Source organism: Peromyscus leucopus, chromosome X (assembly GCF_004664715.2).
Source record: "Peromyscus leucopus breed LL Stock chromosome X, UCI_PerLeu_2.1, whole genome shotgun sequence".
Classification (NCBI taxonomy): Eukaryota; Metazoa; Chordata; class Mammalia; order Rodentia; family Cricetidae; genus Peromyscus; species Peromyscus leucopus.
The window spans coordinates 20,241,256-20,252,242 of record NC_051083.1 but is presented as its reverse complement, the minus strand read 5'-3'; the positions used below and the strand labels follow the sequence as shown (position 1 = coordinate 20,252,242).

The 10,987-nt window shown below is 41.3% G+C and overlaps 1 long non-coding RNA gene across 4 annotated transcripts in view; it reads left to right on the top strand.

Annotated features, from left to right (window-relative positions):
- The window catches only part of LOC119086632, a 30,186-nt gene that overhangs the window by 5,558 nt on the left and 13,641 nt on the right, over positions 1-10,987 (top strand). For all 4 annotated transcript variants that reach the window (XR_005089966.1, XR_005089963.1, XR_005089964.1 and 1 more), the window contains exon 2: positions 1,692-1,807. This is a non-coding gene — a long non-coding RNA (uncharacterized LOC119086632). The remainder of the gene's footprint in view (positions 1-1,691; positions 1,808-10,987) is intronic.

Genomic DNA, 10,987 nt, shown 5'->3' with positions numbered 1-10,987 from the left:
CAACGCAAGCCTGCTCACCCGAGTTCAGTTCTGGGAAACCATGTCAAGTTAGAGGAGAGAACCAACTCCACAAAGTTTCCTATGACCTCCACATGTTCTGTGTTGCCCCTCTCCTACACACATATAAAATAAATAGAATTTTAAATAATTTCTGCTACAAAAGCATAAAGAGATTTCGATGTTGATATGACAGTTTGCCCTATACATATGGTATATTTCCCCACCACACACACACGGGGCAGGGAGAAAATTTACCAGTTCTATTATCAGATGCATAAATCATTGTTAAAACTATACATACTACAAGTACCTATTGTCTCTGTGTTACTTTCATTGTTTTTCTTTGATTATTAATAAGATTGGACATCTTTTCACACATTTCTTGTTCATTTGCCTGTTCCCCATCTGAACCACTCAATTTACTTTTTCCCCATTTTGGGGATGACTTGGCAGTATAAAAGTATGTGTGCTGGAGTCAAACTCACCCACATTCTAGATTATTAGCTATAGCAGTCCTGTATGTAGTAATATTGTCTTAATTAGGGTTTCTGTTGCTGTGATAAAACTCAAAGGCAACTTGGGAAGGAAAGGATTTATTTCATCTTACACTTCCACATCACAGTCCATCACTGAGGGAAGTCAGGAAAGGAACCCAAGACAGAACCTGATGCAGAGGTCATGGAGGAGCACTGATTACTGGCTTGTTCCTCGTGGCTTGCTCAGCCTGCTTTCTTACGGCACCCAGAACCACCAGCTCAGGAGTGGCACTGCCCACATTGAGCTCCACCCTCCATCAATCATCAGTCAGAAAATATACCACAGGTTTTCCCACAGGCCAGTCTGGTAGCATTTTCTCAGTTGAGGTTCCCTCTTTCAGAATGACTCTAGCTTATGTCAAATTGTCATAAAACTAGCCAGTACATCTATTAAACCTTTTTTCGGTGCTATTTGTTACCCAGTCTGGATTCATTCATTCATTCATTCATTCATTCATTCATTCATTCATTCATTCACTCAGTAAATGTTTATTGATTGCCAACTAGTGTAACATTGTGGAGTTGGTGTGCTAAGTGCTAAAAATCGTGTTGCATAGAATTGGAAAGTGTGGGTATGTTGTGGTATAGTTAACCATCTTTTAACAATTGAAGATGGTTCCCAATTCTTCTAGAAAGTATCTAAAATAGAGATACAGTGGGCAGGTTAAGTGGGTAAAGGTGCTAGCCACCAAGCCTGACGTCCTGAGTTCAATCCCTGAGAGCCCTATGGTAGAAAGAGAAAAACAACTCCTGCAAATTTTCCTCCCTCCTCCTCCCATGTGCTGGGGCACACATACTCTTTCCCCACACAAAATCAGTCAGTCAGTCAGTGGACTAAGCAGAACTATAGTAAGTCCAACCTCCAGTGCTTTATCTAGCCAACCATTTGCTGCATTGGCTATTGAGTTCAGATTATCACCCTTGAGAAACCCACCCTAACCCCACACAGGATATGGTCCCTCTTTTGTAATATCTCCCCTTCCAGAATTTTATCACATTGTGTACTAGTTAAATTACTTTATGTCTTTCCCCCCATCAGACCCTAAGAAACTAGAGAGGGATCTAAAATTATTAACAAAAGTGTCTCATAGAAGAGTTTGTTGTATTCAGTTGTATTTTTTTCTAATCTTCTCACCCTATTCTGCCCCTGCTCAGGAAAGGACTGGAAGAATAAAACCCACCCAGACTGGCATACCTCCAGTAGAGAAGAGGAAGAATGTTATATGACCTCGTGGGAGAGCTGGAGCTTCCCAGGTTATTGGGAAGGATGAGTAAGTTGAAACTAAGGTGTTGTGTGGCAGGCTGAGAAAGAACACTTTCTGTTGTAATTTATATACCTAATGAAATATCTTACAAGCCCAGTATGGTAGTGCGTGCCTCTAATCCCAGAACTCAGGAGACAGAGGCAGGAAGACCTCTCTGAGTTCAAAGCCAGCTTGGTCTACATAGCAAGTTTCCGGATATCTAGTCCTATGTAGTAATGCCATGTCTCATATAAAGATATTGGGGGCCTAGAGCAATGGTTCTGTTGGTCAGGTCACTTAATGCTCTTGAAGAGGACCCAGATTCAATTCCCAGCACCCACAGGGTAGCTCAAGACCTCCTTGGTACTTTTCCTGCTTCATGCGAGTGCTTGCTTGAGAATGGGTGGCTTCCTCCCTCCCCTCACCTCCCCTCTCACTCCCTCTCCTCCTTTTTGTCCTCCTTCTCTGGTGGTTATGTGGTTCTCATCTCCCTCAGAGACCAGGCTATTTGGGAAACAGACCACATTCTAGTCCCAGATCTCTGTGTGCCAGGTGCTCAGGGAATGCTTCTCTAACTCCTTTCCACAATTCCTGCTCTACTTGAATTAACTTGTTCTGTGTTTTGGTTGATGTCCTACCAGCCTGGGAATTCCTCCAGATTCAGAGTCAGGGTGCCATTCCCGGCTGCATTTCTGGTACCAGCATGACAAACGGTAGCTCTTCAGATGATGTGTAGTTGAATAGACGTTAGTGATCTGGCTCTTGCAACTCTTCACAGTGCAGTTAGCTGTGCAGCAGTGACTATCATAGTACTCAAAGCATCGTCTGCATTTTATGTTATTTTTACTATGAAATTTCCATAGTTCATGAACCATAAGGTAGACTCATGATAGAGAAAAGGAGGCTTCAAGAGGTGGGGTGTAGAAGACAAGAGAACACGTGAGATAGTAAAGTGGAAGGCGAAGATTGAGAGGGAAAGGATACAGTGGGGAAACAGAGGGTCAGAGAGATGGGCAAGAGTGGAGAATCAATCAAAACAAAGTCTTGTGTTAATGAATAAGCTAATTTAAAAAACTTTAACTCTTGTTAAATACACAATTCAATGATTATTTGTATATTTACATAGTTGCACAATCACTGCCTCCAATGCACAACTGTTACTGTTGGTTTTTAGAAATGGTGTTATTTGTTTAAGGTATATGAACAGTTCAGAAATGAAATGCGTTCTTTAACAATTTCATACGTATATGCCATGCATTCTGACTGCTCTCAGCCCCTGCACTCTTATCTCCCTCCCTCCCCCGTCCACCCCTGCTTCACAACTAATCTCCTTCCCACATTGATGTCTTTGTTTTGTGTCCCTCTGGATATGAACTTCTTCAAGAATCTTATACACGTTATCTGCTATTTCTTTTAAGAGCTGCAGCAGCTAATGATAGTCACTATAGTATATGACAAATCAGAGTTGAGAAAGATACATGGAGCTTTGTTGAGCACTCTGGTGGGTCAGACTCACCATTATCTTTCTCTTGTGTTGGCTGGAATGCCTACCCAGATTCTAGAGTGAATGTCAACAAGTAGTCGCTATCCTCATGAATCCTTATGATCTTGTTTCAGATGTGCTATAGTTTCTGATTCTTGTGAAATTAGTCTGTGGTTTCTAGGTGAATTTAAATAATATACTTGTAAGATTTGATAGAACAAGCCAGTAAAGTTATTTAATATCCCGGCCATTTGGTATTGGCAGTTAGGTCACTTTTTAACAGCTTTCCCCATGAGTCCCTTGATTGTTTATGTATTTACCTCTTTACTTATAAGTTTTGGTAATTGATGTTCTTAAAGTGCTATAGAGTAATATTGGGAGTTCATTTTTGATATTTGGTTAAGTATATATGGCATTTCAGAGTACAACACTCCCACTCAGAGTGTTGTAAATATTGTTTCATGAGTATATAAACTTGGTATTACAGCTAAAGTGTTCTATGACATGCTAAGAATGAATAATTTCTTCTGTAAGTAATTTATATACCTAATAAAAATATCAACCAGGCTTGGTGGCCCATACCTTTAATGCCAGCACTCAGGAGGCAGAGGCAGGCAGGCCAGCCTGGTCTACAAAACAGCATCCAGGACAGCTAGGCTGTTACACAGAGAAACCTTGTCTAGAAGAAAATAACAAAACTGAAAACAATTTACCTAGTCCAGTGTAGTGACACATGCCTTTAATCTCAGAACATGTGAGGTAGAGGCAGGAAGATGTCTCTGTGTCCAAGGCCAGCCTGGTCTACATAGCAAGGTTTGGGATGTCTGGCGTTACATTGTGAGATCATGTCTCATAAAAATATGGGGGGGCCAAAGAGATGGTTCAGTGGTTAATGGCACTTGTTGCTCTTATACAGGACCCAGATTCAGTCCCCACGTGATAGCTCAAGACAGTCTGTATCTAGAGTTCCAGAGGATCCAATGCCACCTTCTGACCTCCACAGGCATTGCACACATGTGATAGGCAGACATACTTGCAGGCAAAACACCTATACACATAAAATAAAAATAATCTAAAACTCATTTTTAAAAACTGTTACTTTCAAGCCAGAGATAGCTCAGTGGGCAAAGGCATTAGCTGTGCAAGCTGAATGACTGGAGTTTGATTATATATATCTGCTTTGCCAGCACCGTGATATTTTTATCACAATAGATCTATAATATAACTTGAAGACTGGTATGGTAATCCCTCAAGTACAGCCATCTGATATTTGACAAAGATGCCAAAAATACACACTGAAGGAAAGAGTGCATCTCAACAAATGGTATGGCAAAAGGTTTACTCCCAGCACTGAGGAGGCAGAGGCAGGCGGATCTCTGTGAATTTGAGACCTGCCTGATGTACAGAGTGTAGTGCCTTTCCTGTGGAAATCCTTCCCTCTCTTACTCACTAACTATACCCAACCTTTCTGGATATGCAGATTGAGCATGCCCATCTAAGCCCTAAAAGCTAATACTCAGATATAATATGAGAATAAATATAATTCACAAACTGTGAAGTCCATTACATGTTGGTCTACTACTCCTGAACAAAAGGCCTGCCCCGGGTATACCCAGTGCCACTCCACCGGGGGAAAATGGTGCTCCTCCTCTCTCAGCAGGTAAAAGTGATAGTTGAGTTGTTAACCTTCGCCCCAGTGGTTAGCTTTTCATTCATTCAGTCTTAAAAATATAACAAAGTAAGTATAAGATAAAAACAAAAGCTATCACATTGAAGTTGGACAAAAAGAACCAACAGAAGGAAGAGGTTCCATCTAGAGTGCCCCGTAAGTCAAATCAGTTCTTAGTTGGTTTCTCCCACAAGCTTTGTGCCTCCATTGCACTAGCACATCTGCAGGCAGGACACATTGTAGACAGAGGGTTGGTGGCTGGCTTGGAGTTTACATTTCTCTTGTGAGAGCCTGCAGAGTACATTTCTGTACCACAGATGCTGGAACGTAGTGGGGAAGGCTCCATGTAATCACCAGCTTGACTTCTCCGTGTTCAGTGAGTTGTGTGGGTGTTGTCTTCAGCAATGAGGCCTTGCTGTCCAGATGTGGAGAGCAACCTATAGTCCTGGCAACAGCCTGGGTTGTTTGGGGGTTCTCATGGGTCCCCTTTAGCCAATAACTCAATTAGATGTAATCCAGTCTCAGTACTGGAAGCTTTGTTCTGTGACAACAGATGTCCAGTTGAGACTCTTGTCTCTCCCATTATTTGGTGATTCCATTTCATTATAAGTAAATATTTTAGGAAGTTTCTACCATATTAGATTTCAATACTATCCCTCAAATGCCCTTTAATTTTAGCTGTCTCTCCTGTATTCTCTCCTCCCACCTCTTCTTCCCTCCCAAGCCCCACTTGATCCTCCCTTTCAAGCACCCCTGATTGATCCATAACCATCTATTCTGTTCCCTTTCCTAATGAGATCTGTCTGTTCCTTCTAGTCCCTTATTCTATACCTACTATCTGTGGTTCTATGGATTATAGCTTGGTTATCATTGACTTAACAGTTAACATCCACATACAATCTATCACATACCATATTTGCCCTTCTGAACCTGGTATACCACACTCAGAATAATTTATTCTAGTTTTATCCATTTCTCTGCAAATTTAATTGTCATTTTTTTTTTTTTTTGGTTTGTCGAGACAGGGTTTCTCTGTGTAGCTTTGCACCTTTCCTGGGACTCACTTGGTAGCCCAGGCTGGCCTTGAACTCACAGAGATCCACCTGCCTCTGCCTCCCGAGTGCTGGGATTAAAGGCATGCGCCACCACCGCCCAGCTTATGTCATTTTTTAACAGCTAAATAATATGGCATTGTATACATGTAACAAATTTTATTTATTTGTTCTTCTCTTGAGGGACAACTAGGGTGTTTCCAATCTGGCTATTATGAATAGAGTAGCAAAGAACATGGTTGAACAAGTATCTCTGTGGTAGGAAGAAGCATCCTCTAGGTATATGCCCAAGAGTGGTATAGCTGGATCTTCCTAAGCAACTGTCATACTGATTTCTATAGTGACTTTGCAAGTTTAGACTCCCACCGACAAAATTTGAGTGTTCCTCTTACTCCACATCCTCAGCAGCATGAGCTATTATGAATTTTATTGGTCTTACCCATTCTGATAAGTTTAAAATGAAATCTTAAAGTGGTTTGGATTTGTATTTCCCTGATGGCTAAGAATGAGCATTTTGTTGAGTGTTTATTAGCCATTTGAGTTTCCTCTATTTAGAATTCTCTGTTTAGGGGTTGGGGATTTAGCTCGGTGGTAGAGCGCTTGCCTAGCAAGCACAAGACCCTGGGTTTGGTCCTCAGCTCTGAAAAAAAAAAAAGAATTCTCTGTTTAGATCTGTACCTATATTTTAAATAGGTTATTTGTTTTCATAATATGTAGTTTCTTGAGTTCTTTATCTATTTTGGAATTTAACCCTCTGTCAGATGTATTCTTGGTAAAAATATTTTCCTGTAGGCTGCCACTTTGTCTGAATGACAGTGTCCATTGCCATAGAGAAGCTTCTCAGTTTCATGAGGTCCCATTTTTTTTTAAAGATTTATTTATTTATTATGTATACAATGTTCTGCCTGCATGTATGCCTGCAGTCCAGAAGAGGGTACCAGATCTCATTACAGATGGTTGTGAGTCACTAAGTAGTTGCTGGGAATTGAACTCAAGACCTCTGAAAGTGCAGCCAGTGCTCTTAACCTCTGAGCCATCTCTCCAGCCCAGAGGTCCCATTTATTAATTGTTGATCTTAGTGCCTGTGTTAATGATGTTCTGTTCAGAAAGTCTTTTCCTGTGCCAGTGTGTTCAAGGCCATTGTCTACTTTCTATGTGGTTCACTGTATCTGGTTTTATGCTCTAGTCTCTGATACATTTGGAGTTGAGTTTTGTGCAGGATTATAAGTATGAAACTATTTGGATTCTTCTACATGCAGCCACCAAGTTTGACAAGATTCATTTATTGAAGATGCTGTCTTTTTTACTGGCTTCTATATCAAAACTCAGGTGTCATAGGTGTGTGGATTTATGTCTGCGTCTTCTATTCGATTGATCAATATGTCTGTTTTTGTGCTGATACAATGCTGTTTTTATTACTATAGCTTTATAGTACAACTTAAATTGGGGCAGGTAACACCTCCTGCAGATGTTTTATTATTTAGGATTCTTTTAATTATCCTGTTTTTTTGTTTGTTTCCGTATGAAGATGAAAACTTCTTTTCAAGGTCTGTGAAGAATTGTGTTGGAATTTGGGTGGATATTGCATTGAATCTGTAGATTGCTTTTGGTAAGCTGGCCATTTTTACTATGTTAATCCTACTGATCCATGAGCTTGGGAGATCTTTCCATCTTTTGATATCTTCTCCAATTTCTTACTTCAAAGACTTGAAGATTATCATACAAATCTTTCACTTGCTTGGTTAGAGCAAGATATTTTATAGTATTTGGGGATATTGTAAAAGTTATTTATTTCCCTAATTTCTTTCTCAATCCATTTGTCATTTGAATATAGGAGGGCTACTGATTTTTGTGGGTTAATTTTGTGTCCAGCTACTTTGCTGAAAGTGTTTATTAGCTGTAGACATTTCCTGTTGGAATTGTTCAGGTCACTTATGTATACTATCATGTCATCTGCATACAGAGACTCTTTGACTTCTTTCTTCCCAATTTGTATCTCCTTGATGTCCTTCAGTCATCTTACTGTGCTATCTAAGACTTCAAGTAGCACATTGAATCAGTATGGGAAATGTGGACAACCTTGTCTTAGTCCTGATTTTATTGGAATTGTGCTGAGTTTGGTTCCATTTAAGTTGATGTTATCTATGGGCTTGCTGTAAGCTGCTTCCTCAATTAGGGTTTCATTGCCATGAAGAGACACCATGGCCACAGTAACTCTTAGAAATGAAAACATTTCATTGGGACTGGCCTACAGTTCAGAGGTTTGGTCCATTATCATCATGGTGGGAAGCATGGCAGCATGCAGGCAGACATGGTTCTGGAGAGGAGCTGAGAGTTCTACATCTGGATCCACAGGTAGCAGGAAGAGACAGTGACACGGGGCCTGGCTTGGACATTTGAAGCCTCAAACCCCATCCCCAGTGTCACATGTCCTCCAACAAGGCCACACCTCCTATTAGTGCCACTCTCTATGGGCATATGGGGCCATTTTCATTGAAACAATCATAGCTGCTTTTATTTTTGTCCTTTTTACTGAATATAGATTCTTTTCTCAAACAATTTATCCTGGTTACAGTTTCCCCTCCTTCTATTCCTCCCAGTTCCTCCCCACTTCTCCTGCCATCTGGATCCACTCCCTTTCTGTCTCTCATTAGAGAAGAACAGGCTGCTAAGAGATAAAAAACCAAACATGACAAAAGAAAATATAACAAGATAAAACAAAAACCATCACATTGAGGCTGGAAAAGGCAACCCAACACAAGGAAAAAAGCAGGGCCTGAGAATCAGAGATGTACTCCTTCACACACTCAGGAGTCCCATAAAAGTACTGAACTGAAAGCTTTAAGGTACATGGAGGACCTGGTGCAGACCCGTGCAGGCCCCATGCATACTGCTTCAGTCCCTGTGAGTTCATATGAGCTTTGCTCAGTTGATTCAGAGGGCCATGTTCTTCTGGTGTCCTCCATCCCCTCTGGCTCTTATATCACACTCTTTCTGCCTCCTCTTCTCTGGGGTTCCCTGAACCCTGTGTAATGTCTGGCTATGGGTCTCTGTATTTGTTCCCATAAGCTGCAGGAAGAAGCCTCTCTGATGATGGCTGGATAAGGCACTGATCTATGAGTATAGCAGAATATCATAGGAGTCATTTTATTGATACCCCTTTTTTTAGACCAGAAGTGTTTGGTTTTATCCTAACACTTTTATCCCAATACTGGGCTGTGTAGTCTCAGGTTCCTGGTCACCCACGCAGTGTCAGGTCTGGTTCTGTCTCGTGGAGTGAGCCTTCACAGCAGACATTGGTTGGCTACTCTCACATGTTCTCTGCCACCAATGCCCTGGCATATTTGTGGGCAGGACAGGTTGTAGGTCAAAGGGTTTGTGGCTGGGCTGGTGTTTACATTTCTCTTTTGGGAGCCTGCAAGCTACCTTCCTCCACTAAAGACACTAGACTATAGTGGTGAAGGCGTCCTATAGTCACGAGCTCCAATTCTCCATGTTCAGTGAGTTGTGTGGGTGTTGTCTTCAGCAGTGGGGCCCCACTGTGAGATTACAGAGAGCAACCCATTGTCGTGGCAACAGCCTAGATTGTATAGGGATTTCCATGGGACCCCTTTGGATGACAACTCAATTGGACATAACCCAGTCCTGGTACTGGAAGCTTCCTTTGTGATAAGAGATGGCCAGTTGGGACTCTGTCTCCTCCATTATTAGGAGACCTCATATATTCTAGGAACTTTCCACTGGACTCAATTTCCTTAAAAATCCCTCAAATGCCCTGCAATTCTCTCCCCACATTCCCTCTGTCAACCCTATCTTCCCACTTCCTCCCCACCTGATCCCGCCATTTCTATCCCTCCTGCCCCTAGTTCTCCTGGAAAATCGATTTCTCTCTCCCAGGAAGATCCATAAGGTCCTAGTCCCTTCCCCTATACCTAACCTCTCTTGGTCTCTGGATTTTAGGTGGGTTATCACTTATTTAATGGATAATATCCACATATGAGTGAATACATACCATATTAATCTTTCTGGGTTCAGGTTACCTCACTCCGGATGATTTTCTTTTCTAGTTCCATCCATTTACCTGCAAATTTCATGATTTTATTTTTTAAACAGCTGGGTAATACTTCATTGTGTAAATGTTCCACAGTTGCCTTGTCCATTCTTTAGTTGAGGAACATCTAGGTTGTTTCCAGTTCCTGGCAATATTATGAATAGACCACCAGTGAACATGCTTGAGTAAGTGTCTTTGTGGTAGGTGGAAGGTGTATGCCCAAAAGTGTTATAGCTGGATCTTGAGGTAGATCGATTCCCAACTGTCTGAGGAACCACCTATTGATTTCCATGGTGGCTGTACAAGTTTGCAACCCCCACAAGCAATAGATGAGTGCTTCCTCACTCCCCACCATCACCAGCATGAGCTGTCTTATAAAACTTACATTTTTTTAACTTAGCCATTCTGACAGGTATAAAAGGGAATCTCAAAGTGCTTTTGATTTTAATTTCCTTGATGGCTAAGGATGATGAACATTTGTTTAAGTGTTTCTCAGCCATTTGACTGTCCTCTATTGAGAATTCTATTTAGATCTGTTCCCCACTCTTAATTGGATTATTTGTTTTTTTGCTATCTAGTTTTTTTGAGTTCTTTATATATTTTGGATATTAGTCTTCTATTGGATGTGTAATTGGTAAAAATATTTTCCCATTCTGTAGACTGGGGCTTTTTCCAAATAACAGCATCCTTTGCCTTACAGAAGCTTTTCAGTTTCATGAGGTCCCATTTATTAATTCTTACTCTTTTTAAAATATTTTTATTTTATAATTAATTTAACTTTACATATCAGCCACAGATTCCCCTGTCCTCCCTCCTCCCACCCCCCAGCCTTCCCTCCCAATCTACCCCCCATTCCCACCTCCTCCAAGGCAAGGTCTCCCCTGGGGAGTCAGCCCAGCCTGGTAGACTCAGTTGAGGCAGGTCCAGTCCCCTCCTCCCTACACCAAGGCTG